Raw genomic sequence first — 14438 nt, 5'->3', positions numbered from 1 at the left:
CATCAATTCGTGAGAGTGTGCGCGTATACAGTTTGAGCAACCGATACCAGCAGCTGCTTCCGACACGCGCCGTCACGACCACGTGATCGCACCGCTGTGGCGCACTTGCACGAGGAAGCGGGCGCGTGTCGCCTATTCTATACGCAGATCTCGAACGGCGGCGGCGGCAGCAGCGGGCTGTGACCAGCCAAGCGTGGATTCTCGAATGGATGGGTGGGTGCGACACACACACACACACCTGCAGAAAAAGCCTTTGACGCTTGCGCTAACCCGTTCGTGTAAGCATTTTGCGAGCGGCTCGTGATTCGGTTCAAGCGGGGGTTGAGTGAGCGAGTGGGCGGGTGGGGTCCGTGCGCAGCAGCTGCGCGTGGCTTGAATACGCACTTAACGGGCGGCGGAGGCGAGTGTCACCCTTCGCGTCGCACTTGTGGCGCGAACCGGGAACAGGCGACGAAGCGAGTGACACGCGCGGACCACTTGGCTCTGCGCTTCGCGCGCGCGCGTTATTTTGCACCTGAAAGTGAGCCAGCGTGAGCGTGCGGGCGTGCGTGCGTGCCTGTGTGTTTGTGAGTGAGTGAGTGAGTGAGTGAGTGAGTGAGTGAGTGAGTGAGTGTGAGTGAGTGAGTGAGTGAGTGGGCGAGTGAGTGTGGGTGAATGAGTGAGTGAGTGAGAGAGAGTGTGTGAGTGAATGAGTGAGAGAGGGTGTGTGAGTGAGTGAGCGAGCGAGCGAGCGAGCGAGCGAGCTAGCGAGTTAGTGAGTGAGAGAGTGTGTGATTGAGTGAGTGAATGAGTGAGTGAGTGAGCGAGTGTGAGAGAGTGTGTGTGAGTGAGAGAGTGTGTGAGTGAGTGAATGAGTGAGTGAGTGAGTGAGTGAGTGAGTGAGTGAGTGAGTGAGTGAGCGAGCGAGCGAGTGATTGAGTGAGTGAGTGAGAGAGGGTGTGTGAGTGAGTGAGTGAGTGAGTGAGAGTGTGTGTGAGTGAGTGAGTGCGCGCGCGTTTTTGTGTTTGTGCGCGCATACGTGCGTTCGGACACCATCTAAAGCACACGCGGGCACTACAGGGAGGGGGGGGGGGCGATGCTAGGCGTCGTCGCGACGGTGGTGTTTAACAAACGCAGCCTTTTAAGCTACTGTGGCACGGGGAAAAAAAAGCTTACACCGCATTCGAAAGCAGCTGCTGCGCGGCAGCTTCAGTCACTCGCTCCCCACGTCGCATTTCGGCGATGGAATTCACGAGGCTTCACCAAATCAAGCTTGCATTCACTCGAACCTTGCTCGCGACTTCGTCGGCCACCCGGACACTTTCCCGGCGAAACAAACTGTATTGAGTCGTACGGGATTGGGTGTCGCACTTGCGAACGCTTATTCATTCCTGACGACAATGGCCCACATTCAAAAGCTCGGCGACGTGCTCTGAGAGCTAGCGGCTGAGCTGCTCGGATGACAGCCCGCTCTCGTAAGAAAAGATTTTGAGACTTTGGCCGAAGCACTCTTACAGGCGCAACGGCCGCTAAAGCCCTATTGCGCTTCAGGCGACTTGACTGCATAGCGGCGTCACATTTACAGATCGACTGTAACCACGCATCACAATATCTAGACCATCGTGTCGTAGTTACACGGTGCTAATGCACTAGGGAGGCAAATCATGTTGATGAGCCAGGAGGGGATATGCTCAAGACGAGTCAGGCGAAAATAGTTCGTCCCAAGTGGTACGTGTAAACAGGCCGTATGGCACTGAGCACGGGCATACCAGGCCGATGCCACCCCCCCCCTCCCCGCTTTCCTTGAAATTTCTGTGTACCACAATATTACTTTGACGTAGCACGTCAGGCGAAACGCCAGGCTAACATCTCGAGCATCTCATTAAAGATTGTTTCTCTCTCTCTCTCTCTCTCTTTCTCTCTGCCCAAATAACTTTGGTGCCAGAATGCCACCTTCCCACAACTTCCTCCCCTTTCCCACTGCCATCCAACCCCGATCATGCGCATGAAACGACCCCCTCCCCTCAAAGAAAAGAAAAAAATAAAGCCCTCGTTACGCTACTGGGGATCAGATTTAGGTTCGATGGAACTGGGTGCCGGGTCAACAGCTACAGGGTGTCGGGATAAGCAGATGGCATGCTTGTGCAACTTCTGAGTTTCGCCGACCAAAGAGAACGTGTCCGTGTACTCCGGTAATCGCAGCGCCTAACGGTCGAGCGTCCCTGTGAGGCCTGTCAGAGTTGAAAGCGAGCAGAGCGCATGGAGATATGTATCGGCTTTGAATGGCCGGCCCGAAAAGTCCAAGCGCAACGTCCCCGATAACCCGAATGACAACAAGGAGCTTCTGCTCAATAATCAGATAATTCGGTTTCGATGGAGAAAGAAGCAACGAGAGGAAAGAAAGGAGGAACGCAGGGTTGTTAACAAAAAAAAAAAAAACATGGATGAAAGGAGCAGGATAGCGTATGCTGTGACACGTTGACACGTTTTGCGCCGCATTGTATAACTATATGACAGTGTCTGCAGTCCCCAGCCTGCTGCTGTCGCATTAAGTGAACCCGGGGCTTGGTAAATTTCTCTTGAAAACTGATGCTTTTCTTTTTCTTTCTACGTGCGCTAAGGTGAAGCGCGTCCGAGCTCAGACCACTGCTGCGAACGCCATACCTGTCAACTCTCCCGAATTTTCCCTTCGGTGTTCGTCGTAACTCGGGCTCGTTCTACGATTTTACGATTGTTTAGTGAGATAATGCGAAAAAAAAATTGATTCAGTTGGAGAAATACATTTAAATCTACATCTGTTGTCCGCATCGCGTTTTAGGTTCTTATGCGTTTTTCACGCTACCAAATATTGTATAAACTCCGTCTCTTTTTTTTTCTATTTGTTTGTGTTCGACGTTTAGATCAATTTTTTTTATTGTTCCTCATGTCTTCCTATATTATTTGCATTGCACACATGGCACTTACGCTTTAACTTTTTCGTCCCCCCCCCCTATGTAATGCCCTAAGGGGCCCTTATGGTACTCACATAAATAAATAAATAAATAAATAAATAAATAAATAAATAAATAAATAAATAAATAAATAAATAAATAAATAAATAAATGTGTTACATAATGTTGTAACGTATAATACCAGCACCACTCTCGTATAGCCTCCGAAACCGGGCGGTTATTCTTCGAGCAACTTTATTCAGACGCGTTCTTGAAAGTGGAAATACCGGCCATAGCAATGTCGCTGAAAAAGCCACGGTGATATATCCCGGTGTGTCCCAGCTAACGTTATAAACAAGCTGTTCAACGAAAAAAATATATATATATTAATAACGCACGATGCAAAATACATCTATAAGACCAGTGGCGTTCAGTGGTCAGAGGTTTGACAACCGAAATTCGTATAGGTTTTAGAATCGTATCTTGTACCTGGTCATTTTCTTAATTGTTTTATTTTCGTGGGACAGCTAGGCTAACGTTAGCTGGGACACCGTGTATGCAATGCTTTGCTTTTCAGTCTTCGTTGCCTTCTCTAGCTTCCCACTAAATAAAGTGCGTATACACCACACAAAAGGTACTGGTCAGGGTAAAATTGAAAAAAAAAAAACTGTGTACAATCTCCCCCCCACACCCTTCCTAACTCCTCCCCCGGCCACCGGCATGGTCGCGGCATCCTTACGAATTTTCACTTCGCGCGTAGCCGGTGTGAGCTACGCGGTCAGGTTTCATTGGAAATCGCGTCGCCCGAACAGAATATGCTGACACGCAGAGCCGGATGGAGTTTCCAGACGCGCAAAACCGAGTAGGCTTAGCACTAAGCACTAAGTGCAGTTGCATGTCTGCAAAGTCGAGGCAGCGAGCCTGCTAATGAGGGAGACAATGCGACGTCAGCGCCATAAAACAAGCGTAATTAGGGCAGGTATATGCTGACTGTTCAGCGTAACTTCGGTCAAGGACGACACCGCCTGAAGCTTAGGCAGCGTATATTTTGCGAGGTTGCAATGTCTCGCCAACCGCGGGAATAATTAAACTACAGCAGCCGGTGAAAAATAGTAAAAGAAGCAAATGAAGAAGGCCAGCCAGTGCGAGCGATATAAGGTTTCGTGTACCTTGAACATTGCTGATGCAAGTGGACTGTTTTTTTATTATTATTACTAATAACAGTGAGTTAAGATGGCGCGCCTGTAACCACGCGTGCGACAAAAAGAGAAAGCAACAAAGACTGTCAGTACCCTTTTTTCTATTTTGTTCTGTCGTCTGTGTTATTTGTCGCTCTTTGTACATTATGAATGCGTAGCCTTTTGTTCCTATCGCACGAAAATTCTCGTTTCTGATTTGGGGCAGCACAAGCCTAACGTAAACGAAATATTAGTGGTGGAAAAAAGAAAACAGTTACATATGCCATAAAGCAGACTGCCACTCACACGCGGAGGAGTTCTACTAGAAATGTGAAACCGGGCAAACTATAAAGTACTGGACTTCTGATCTCTATACGTCAGAGAATCAAGTCCTGCTGATCTTAATTTTTTTTCACATTTTTCGTTCTTTTCTTTATTGCACTGAAATGCTCTCTGTCCCTTTCCTTACTTTCTTTTTTAAGCTAACGCACACTATAGGCAGGCGTCCTGTTATGCTCGTTCGAAAGTTGCTTTTCGCACCAGGACCCAGCGCCTCATAGTACGTCGAGCCTATCCCGTGGCCCAGCAACCAGCGCGACAGTGGTCCTAAAATCCGGCCTGGCACTAGACGCTTACAACTGGGTTTCGTAACAGGGTGGTGTCAACGTTCGTCAGACCTCACGGCCAGAATAGGCTCAAACCATTTCCATACTGTTTAGAGTCTTAGTCCGTTCGACTTAGGTTCAAGCGATTAGTGGAAAACATTTGCACATATTTTCCACCTATTTAATGGAACGGTATTTCCCTATATAAATTTATGAAATATATATGAAGGCGCCTCACGTAACAAAGGATATGTGTGAACATTTTTCCAGTGAGATAGCCAATGTTATTGGGAATTTGATCCACATACCTGTATTATCCTGGATATTCTTCCACACACACACACACACACACACACACACACACACACACACACACACACACACACACACACACACACACACACACACACACACACACACACACACACACACACACACACACACACACACACACACACACACACACACACACACACACACACACACACACACACACACACACACACACACACACACACACACACACACACACACACACACACACACACACACACACACACACACACACACACACACACACACACACACACACACACACACACACACACACACACACACACACACACACACACACACACACACACACACACACACACACACACACACACACACACACACACACACACACACACACACACACACGCACACACACACAGAGAGAGAGAGAGAGAGAGATGTAGGCACTTGCCTTTATTCGTTTACATACAATTCGCGCTTCTTTGGTCGTTCTTATGAACTACCAACGTGCCCAGATATATATATATATATATATATATATATATATATATATATATATATATATATATATATATATATATATATATATATAAAGGTGAATCCATATATTGGGTGTCCGCAAAGGTAACCGCACTGCGAAAAAAAAACGAAAATATGATTATAATTGTGAATTGCGTCGCAGTTGCACGAGCGATAAGAAAGCGCAATACGCGTAATTCATCTCATAACGTAAAGGGGGGGGGGGGGGCACTCGAGGAACGGGTGTATAAAAGAACAGTCCCGACACCCTGCAGGATCTACAGATGGCCATTACCGAGCACTTTGCGCAGATGACACCGGCAACCGTTCAAAGGAGTGATCCACGGTATGCAGCGTCTTGTGGATACATGTCTTCAAGCCGATGGCGGACACTTACAGCACCTCGTTTAGTGATCCCTGGTAACCGTAAGGGAAACTACAAACTTTAACCCCTCCCCCCGTTTCAGTCTAGAGTTACTTCTCCCGACACCGTGTATTCTGTGCTTTATTTCTTTCTTTTTTTCTTTTTACGTCGAACGGCCGTTCTATTTAAGTAAGTGAAAAAATATATGTATTTGCAAACTTTTTTACCGCCTATATCTAGCACATAAGTGAAACTCGACTGAGTTTCAGTTTCAGTTTATTCTTCATTCAAGAAACAATAAGTAAACAACAAATAATATGCAGACGAGGATCCCAAAGTCAATGACTGCAACGGGGACCCTCGAGAATCTATAACCGGGACGAATAGTTTACGCTATCGCTACCGAGTTGATATCGAAAAGGACTGAAGGTAATGTGCGTTCTAATATGCACAAGGGCTCTCACGAGGATATACAGGCAGCACAAAGCGGAAACCGAACAAAGGCGCCGCGTTCCAGGGCCGTCAAATCTGCGGCGCCGGCGACGACGTGCTCGAAGCACACAAGGGGTCCTGATTGCGTTTTACGAGCGACGCCGAAATAACGTTCGTGCGGCCGTTCCGGGCACCCGACGATGCCTCGAGAAAACCGAGACATTGTGAGGAGCTAACGAGCCTGAGAATCGCTTATACCCGTGCAGGATAAGGCGATCGCGACGCTGGAAGACTTGGCGCATTACGGTATATCACGGCAGGGTTTACTAGCACGCCGCCTGCTCTTTTAAGATCACGTGCCTATGCTACGTGACGCCTGCAGTGCATAGCTAGTCCGCACTCTATCATCATCATTATCATCGTCATCATAATCTGCCTACGTTGCCCGCTGCCTGCTCTTATAAAATCACGTGCCTGTGCTACGCGACGTCTGCAGCGCATAGGTACTCCGCACTCTGTCATCATCATTATCATCATCATCGGCATCAGCATCTGCCTACGTTGCCCGCTGCCTGCTCTTATAAAATCACGTGCCTGTGCTACGCGACGTCTGCAGTGCATAGGTACTCCGCACTCTGTCATCATCATTATCATCATCATCATCATCTGCCTACGTTGCACGCTGCCTGCTCTTATAAAATCACGTGCCTGTGCTACGCGACGTCTGCAGTGCATAGGTACTCCGCACTCTATCATCATCATTATCATCAGCAGCAGCATCATCATCTGCCTACGTTGCACGCTGCCTGCTCTTATAAAATCACGTGCCTGTGCTACGCGACGTCTGCAGTGCATAGGTACTCCGCACTCTGTCATCATCATTATCATCAGCAGCAGCATCATCATCTGCCTACGTTGCACGCTGCCTGCTCTTATAAAATCACGTGCCTGTGCTACGCGACGTCTGCAGTGCATAGGTACTCCGCACTCTATCATCATCATTATCATCAGCAGCAGCATCATCATCTGCCTACGTTGCACGCTGCCTGCTCTTATAAAATCACGTGCCTGTGCTACGCGACGTCTGCAGTGCATAGGTACTCCGCACTCTGTCATCATCATTATCATCAGCAGCAGCATCATCATCTGCCTACGTTGCACGCTGCCTGCTCTTATAAAATCACGTGCCTGTGCTACGCGACGTCTGCAGTGCATAGGTACTCCGCACTCTATCATCATCATCATCATCATCATCATCATCTGCTTACGTTGCCCGCTTATGATCTGGAATGTACATTTGGAGCTCCTACTAGAGAGGAATTAGTTAATAACAGCCGAGCGCTGTCCCGATTAGATCACACAGTGGTCAGAGCTCCAAACAGTTCACTCCCCCAAGTGATCACAGAGGGGTCAGTTCGAGCAAACGGCCTGTTTTCCATTCTTTTCAGCAACCTCCCAAAGAAGTGTCTCATGCTTTCAACAGGCACTTTAGAAGAGAATCCAAAACAGCTCTCTCTCTCTCTATCCACAAACACTCGGGGTCGTTAACGCAATCCATATCTGAGTCAGCCTTTTTTCCGAGAATTTCTAGGTGTTATCTGGGAGGAATTATTTTCAGTTTCCGTCCTAGCAAGCTCCCTGAATATGATGGAATTTCGTTACATATTATCATCCGAAGGAATTTCAGTGCGCTGCAAGATATTATCCTGCATATCCTGAATGGTTTTTTTTTTTTCAAGGTAACGAAATTCTGGAATGCCTAAAAACTACAATTCTTTTGGCACAAGTCCGGGAAGAAAGGTAAGATTGAAAACTATCGGCCAATTTCTACCTTACCGGTTCTTGCTGAGGTCTTTGAAGAAGTTTCTCTTTCAGGCTATGTCTTCATTTTTCAATATATTTTCTATCCTGACCGATCGCCAGTTTGGCTTTGTTTCTGGTCGTGGTACTGTTGCACTGCTTGACGAATTTTCGTATGAACCATTCTCGGCGTTCGATCACAATCTTTCCACGTGTGCTCTGTTCTTAAATGTGACGGGAACGCTTGACACCCTGAACCCCCAAATCTTTTTGAGAAAGCTATTTCTTGGGGATTTAGTGGGCCTTTCTACAACGTTCTCGAAAATCAGATGATAAGGGCGTTATTTATCGTTTCGTTTTTTTACGGGTGCAACGCTTTGTTACCGCAATATTATCGTTCATTTATGTTCGTTTAGGTTCGTTTCATCGAAACAGCGGTCTAGCGTTTTGTCGAGTGCTCCTGATGACGTGTTCTTTCTGAGATCATGCTCAGTGACTTGACTCAAGGCACTGAGCATGATCTCAGAACTTATAATACAACTGTTGAGAAAAATAAATATGTTTTTCATCGTTACCATACTTCGAAAATGTTTGTACGTGAACCAAAACCGTTGTGAACCATTACGGATCATTTTTTTCTTTTTCGTTCGAGAGCAGAACCAGAAGGAAAGCTTTTCACTGGAACAAACCTAAAACCAGAACGAAAAACCTTTCGTTCCGACACCCTGGTTAGAGCTACCATTACCACCACTACTGATATTACTACTGCAAGTGTTACTATTACTACTGCTGCTACGACTACTATTACTACTACTATAGGTACTACTACTCGTGTTAGTGCTACTATAATAATAATAATAATAATAATAATAATAACTTTATTCGCATGACGCGCATACATGATACTGGAGTCCTGCAGGAAAAGCTGCCAATGACAGCTTGTCAAGCTGTCAATTGAAGATTACCGATTTCTCCAACAAAACATTGCGTTATAAATTCAACCATCTAACCACCTGCGCATGCTTGCGCAGAAGCTTACTGTCTTCTGCGTTCAGGAAAAAATATGATTGCATGGAACTTTAGAGAGACAAGACCCCCAAAATATATAGCCCCATGAACGTCTCAGGCCACGAGCACGTGGATTAGACGATTCCTTGTGTATACTGCCCATCATTCTGAGTAGCTGAGCGGTCATCGCTGTAGAATTCCTTCTAGTAACTTTTTGCGGGAAACTCTATCTCCAGTATTCTAGAACATTCCTCCCCTCAACACTCTACTTCGACTCAAGAAAGTATACAGCAGCGCCATCCGTCGACAGAAGGGGTTACTGCGTTTGATGATCATCCGCGGAAATTTCCGAGGAGTGCAGCGTCTTCATCGGTCGACAGGCGGCTCTCTGCTTAACTCGGTGAAGTGGAGGAAGAGCATCGAGTCGACAATCGTTTGACAATGCCAGACAAAGCGGGCTTTGCAGCACTCACGGCGCGCTCGCAGCTACTCCCTCTTGTCGCAGACAGAGACTCATTCGCGCGAGAGCCGCAGTCCGCGTACCCCATCCTTTTTGCGAACACCACCACACGAAAGGAAGGCGGAACTGAACCGCGCCGGATATATGGGCTCTCCCACGGTCTTTGGGACGGCGCTGGACGAAAAAACAAATAAGCCGATCCCGTCGAGGGCAACCAGAGGACAAGAACGGAATCGCTAAAGCGAAGGCGACCAGAGGAGGGGGGGGGGGGAGGTGGCACACGTGACTCGCGCTGGAACAAGTGCGCACGTTTCTTCTTCATTCTCGGGGGGGGGGGGGGGTGATCCGTCGTCGTCAAGTACAAGAGGACGACCGCGCGTCCAATCGGGCGAGGAAGACAGAGGAGAGAAACGGAAGACAAAACAGAAAGAAAGAACGAAAGAAAGAAAGAAAGAAAGAAAGAAAGAAAGAAAGAAAGAAAGAAAGAAAGAAAGAAAGAAAGAAAGAAAGAAAGAAAGAAAGAGATCGGCGCTGTATGTAAACAAGGATTGGAATCTGGATCGGACGACGAGACGAGACTCGGCGCGAGCTTTCCACATAGCTGCGACTTCCGGCTCGCGGTGGCACCCACGCGCGTATTGTGTACACTGAGCGCACGGAGCTGCACCCTCTGTCCTGCAGATTCCAGCCGTCTTCCTCCCTTTCCCAAGCTCTTCTATCATCTCGGCGGCGGCTCCTTCGCTCCGCGTCCTGTGGCCAGACGTGTGACGTCTGCGCTGCGTCGTCTGCGAGAAGTGCGCAGTGAACGTTCTCCGGTATCGCATATGTATACGTAATCGAAAAACTGAGCGAAGAGCGTTATGTTTCGAGAGTCGGTGCAGAGGTTGCGAAGGAGTAAGGATACATTCACATCTCCGAAGTTGTGTCGTCCGCAGATCAAACGAAAGCTTAGTGACGTAATGCCGTTCAAAGTCAGTTCTTATTGTTAACCGGTCCGTTACGAACCTTAAAAAAAAAAAAGCTGCTCGTTTGGTAAGGTTGCACGGGCATGAGCTCACGTCAGTCCCTCCATGTAAGTGGAGCATGAGACCATTTCTCCTCGTACGGATAACGGCGCTTCTTGTAACCCTAAACACAGACACTCAGGTTTAAGGTAACATCACAGGGCGGTTGCTCATCGTTGACATATTTGTCGTCTCGCACAAATTGTCAATCTTCTCGCAGACCGGTGGGGGAAAAAAAGCTTTTCTATTACAGAGCACCCCCAACGAAGAAGCGGCTCATCGCGTTGCTCGAGGCCTCACTCACCGAGCATCAACGGAGGAAGAGCCCCCGCGGGGTACTGCAAGCGTCTGGGCTGGGGAGGATCGTTTGACCAGGTTCCACGACATCATGACACACTACCAGTTACAAACCTAGGCGCGCATACCCATTACCTCACGCTAGGTTAGACAGGATACAAGCAGTACACTTCAGACAATTACAAACAGATTCTTACAGAAACCCCATACTCATGCACGCCACATATCCAGACATGTACACTACAAACAGATGCACATCGTATGGCGAGGTTGCCACACTTAATCACGTGTTATGGGAATGTCAGCACTTAACAAACAAGTCGGGCAGTGCCGACCCCTCCGTCTCTTCCACCGCCAGCTTCTGCTCGCGCTGGAAGACCGCGCTGCTTAGCTCGAACCTGACAGCAAAACTTTGGGCCGTGTTAAGAATGGCGAGCTGCACTGCCAGATTGCCACCCAGTTACGACCGCGGAACAAGACACGCATCCCCCACTCTCCGTCGCTGCACCTAGGATGCGTTCGATGAAGCGGGCTTTGTGCTGAAAACCGCCGCCATTCCTCCAGCCCCATCGCGGTTGTGACGAAACGAGTTCGGAGGGCGAACTATGGTGCCGGAGCTCTCCAGCGCGTACCTGATCTGCTACGCGTGAGCAAGCTGCCGCTGGAAAGCCGTTTTTTGTTGCTTCCCACACGCCTTCCGGGACGCAGGACAACGAGCTACCCACCATGGCTCCGAGCTTCCCGGAACGGCACCCCTCCGACGTCGGCGCCGGACATCGGAATGTGTGTGCCTATGTGTCCGTAAATTGTTCTGCGGGGCGGCGGCAAGTTGACAATGAGTAATCGAACGTTCGCGTCACCTTGTATCGCGGGAGGACCGAGTGTATAAAATCTGCTGTGGTGCGAATGCTCGACACACTTCTCTTGAGCAGTCATGTTAGACTGATACACTTCTCTCGTGCAGTCATGTTGGACTGACACTCTTTTACTCAAGCAGTCATGCTAGACTGATTTAAATACTGTAAATAAACCCATATTCATTGTTCTCGATGAGAAGCAGTTCTTCCCTTCATCAACGTCCTCAGCGTGGATAAGTTGGACGACGCCATGGGCCAGCTACCTTCGAATTCATGCCGGACTCCAATCTTGACAAAGGATCACGAGCGATGGGATTGAGCCCCCAATCCTGTCAGCCGTCCAGCGAGCCGAGGAAGCCGCTTGGACACAAGGTCTCGGAACCGCGTCCGCGGCGGGTGCCCAGACCCATTAAAAGGACGCCGGACTCAAATCTTATTGAGTTGAAAATAAAGTTGACGCTCTCTCTCTCTCTCTCTCTCTCTCTCTCTCTCCCTGTTACACTCCTGATATGTAGTGTCCACTGCATCTGACTTTATGGTAATTTTAATGCTTCATGCTTTATATTAAAAGTGGGTAAGAGCCGTTGTTCGCGGGCGTGGACATCTCGGTCTGAGGAGATTATAGAAACTTTACCACCCGCATCTCTCAATGCAAATGGAATGACGCTTACCCATTGTATGCGAAGGTTTGCAGGAAATGTCACGCGTCCTAATTTGGTTAGTACAAAAAGATAACCAACACTCACCATTATGTTTTCTAGTGTTTAGACGGGTCAGACGGGTCAGAATAAAGAAAAATTACAAAAATAAATAAATTGTTGAATATATCATATCAGAGCTCTTGCAATTTAGACGTATTAAGCGAAAGAGAAGATACAGACGAGAGGCAGACCCCACTCAGGGCATGCAAGCACTACTCCTTGACAACTCTTGCGCGCGCGGGCAAGGATGCGGATAGCATGAAAACTATCATGAGCGAAATCAAGTTGCGGCAATAAAGAAATTAATTAGCAGTAACACAGGGCATGCTAAGGAATAACGGAAAGGACCGGTGGTCCTGGAATCCTGCTCGATAGTCGGTTGATAAATTAGTTAAATACTAGACTAATTGGCTCGTTCACTGATAAGTTATATGATCGATAAAATGGTTAGTTAGTCAGTCAGTTAGTTAGTTTTGTACACAGCAGCGAGGACAGCTAAAAAGGGAACACCTGATTATCTCTGTATAGCACCAGACTGTTCGAAATCTTCTGATGCGGTCTTTGCAACACGTATGAGGCCTCTATTTGTATAATCATTGTTGCCGGATCTCTTAAACGGAGCACAGGAAACCGACTTAAAAAAAGCAAATTCATTACCAAATCAATTTCGTCGTCATTGTTTCTTTAGTCATTGCAAGCGTTTCCACATGTTGTACGCTGCGATGAACGTTCTTGGTAATTCACGCATTGCCCGAGCACGCGGCTGAAGAGCAAGAGGCCGCGTATATTTGCTGTCATCATCATCATCACCACCACCATACTATACTTTATGTCCACTGCAGGACTAGCCACCGTAGCAGGACGATGAAAGCGATCTCCAGGCACCCCTGTCTTGCACTATAGCTGATTCCAACTTGCACCTGCAAGTTGCTTATTAGCTATCGCGGCAGACTAATTTCTGCGGAAATGCAGTGAAAGCTGTATGCAGGGGCGGAGCTTCTGTGCACGTGTTACTGCGCCAAGTAGTCCGGCAAACTTTGACGCACGGAAATAAACAGCGAAACCTTTCTTCAGACCTTAAGCAAGTAAGACAAAAAAAAGAAGAGAGAAAGACATTAAAGCTTATGTTAGTCTTCATTGCCTACGGTCGGCGTAAAAGTTACGCCCTTTATTTCCAACATGTATCAGTACCAGTTCGCCCAAACATCCACTCTTAAGAAATTTTGACAGCGTTCCTACTCGGAGTTTGACACTGAATATGCGCACAGCTCGGGGCTGCTTGCGACAGTTTCGCATTTGCCAAAGCGCGGAACAGCGAAGCTAATAATAATAATAATAATAATAATAATAATAATAATAATAATAATAATAATAATAATAATAATAATAATAATAATAATAATAATAATAATAATAATAATAAAATAATAATAATAATAATAATAATTAAAGTTTCACACTCTAAGCAGTGCGCTCTTGTGCGTTATAAGTTCTGTAGCGGCAGATACGTGTGTGTGTTCTCTAGCCCAGCTTAAACAAACGCGAATGAGACTGCGGGACTATTTTCTGGAGCGTCGTCAAGCACGAGCTTCGGCTCCGTGCAGCAGCTTTCCCTTCTTCATCGCTAAATAAAGTTGTCCACTGGCGTACACACATCAATCTCGCATTTACACACGCCTCTCTAGCGTTTATACATAGCTATACCGGTGTTCACTGCAACGAACTGTTTACAAGAACGAAACGAAAACACCCGCGTACGTATTTACCTCGCGAAGACATAAGTCCGTGGTGGTTCCTCTGTAGCACAACGACTTAATGTCCTGAGAGTTTGAAAGATCCACTCTTACGCTCGGGCGCCGCATGCCTGCATGGAAAGCCTGCTTCGAGGGCGGCAGCTGTCGCGTCCGCGTTTTTTGTAGGATACGTGTTCACCCCAATCTCGTACTTAAATCTTCGCCAGCTGTAAAGGCTAGTGCGGAATTCGTCCGCGTATATAGCCGTATCATT

The 14438-nt window shown here is 47.5% G+C and overlaps 1 protein-coding gene across 6 annotated transcripts in view; it reads right to left on the bottom strand.

The window, feature by feature from the left end:
- Nucleotides 1-14438, bottom strand: part of LOC135917461 (nuclear transcription factor Y subunit gamma-like) — a 496387-nt gene that overhangs the window by 169730 nt on the left and 312219 nt on the right. The window contains exon 5 of one of the 6 annotated variants that reach the window (XR_011507365.1): nucleotides 5585-5622. The exons of the other annotated variants lie outside the window; for them this stretch is intronic. The gene's annotated coding sequence lies outside the window, so the exon portion shown is untranslated. Of the gene's footprint in view, nucleotides 1-5584; nucleotides 5623-14438 lie in introns of those variants that run through there. 6 annotated transcript variants of the gene reach the window in all.

The sequence above is a fragment of the Dermacentor albipictus genome, chromosome 7 (genome assembly GCF_038994185.2).
Source record: "Dermacentor albipictus isolate Rhodes 1998 colony chromosome 7, USDA_Dalb.pri_finalv2, whole genome shotgun sequence".
Taxonomy (NCBI): Eukaryota; Metazoa; Arthropoda; class Arachnida; order Ixodida; family Ixodidae; genus Dermacentor; species Dermacentor albipictus.
Note: the sequence above shows the minus strand (reverse complement) of the source record. Positions and strands in the feature narration are given on the sequence as shown.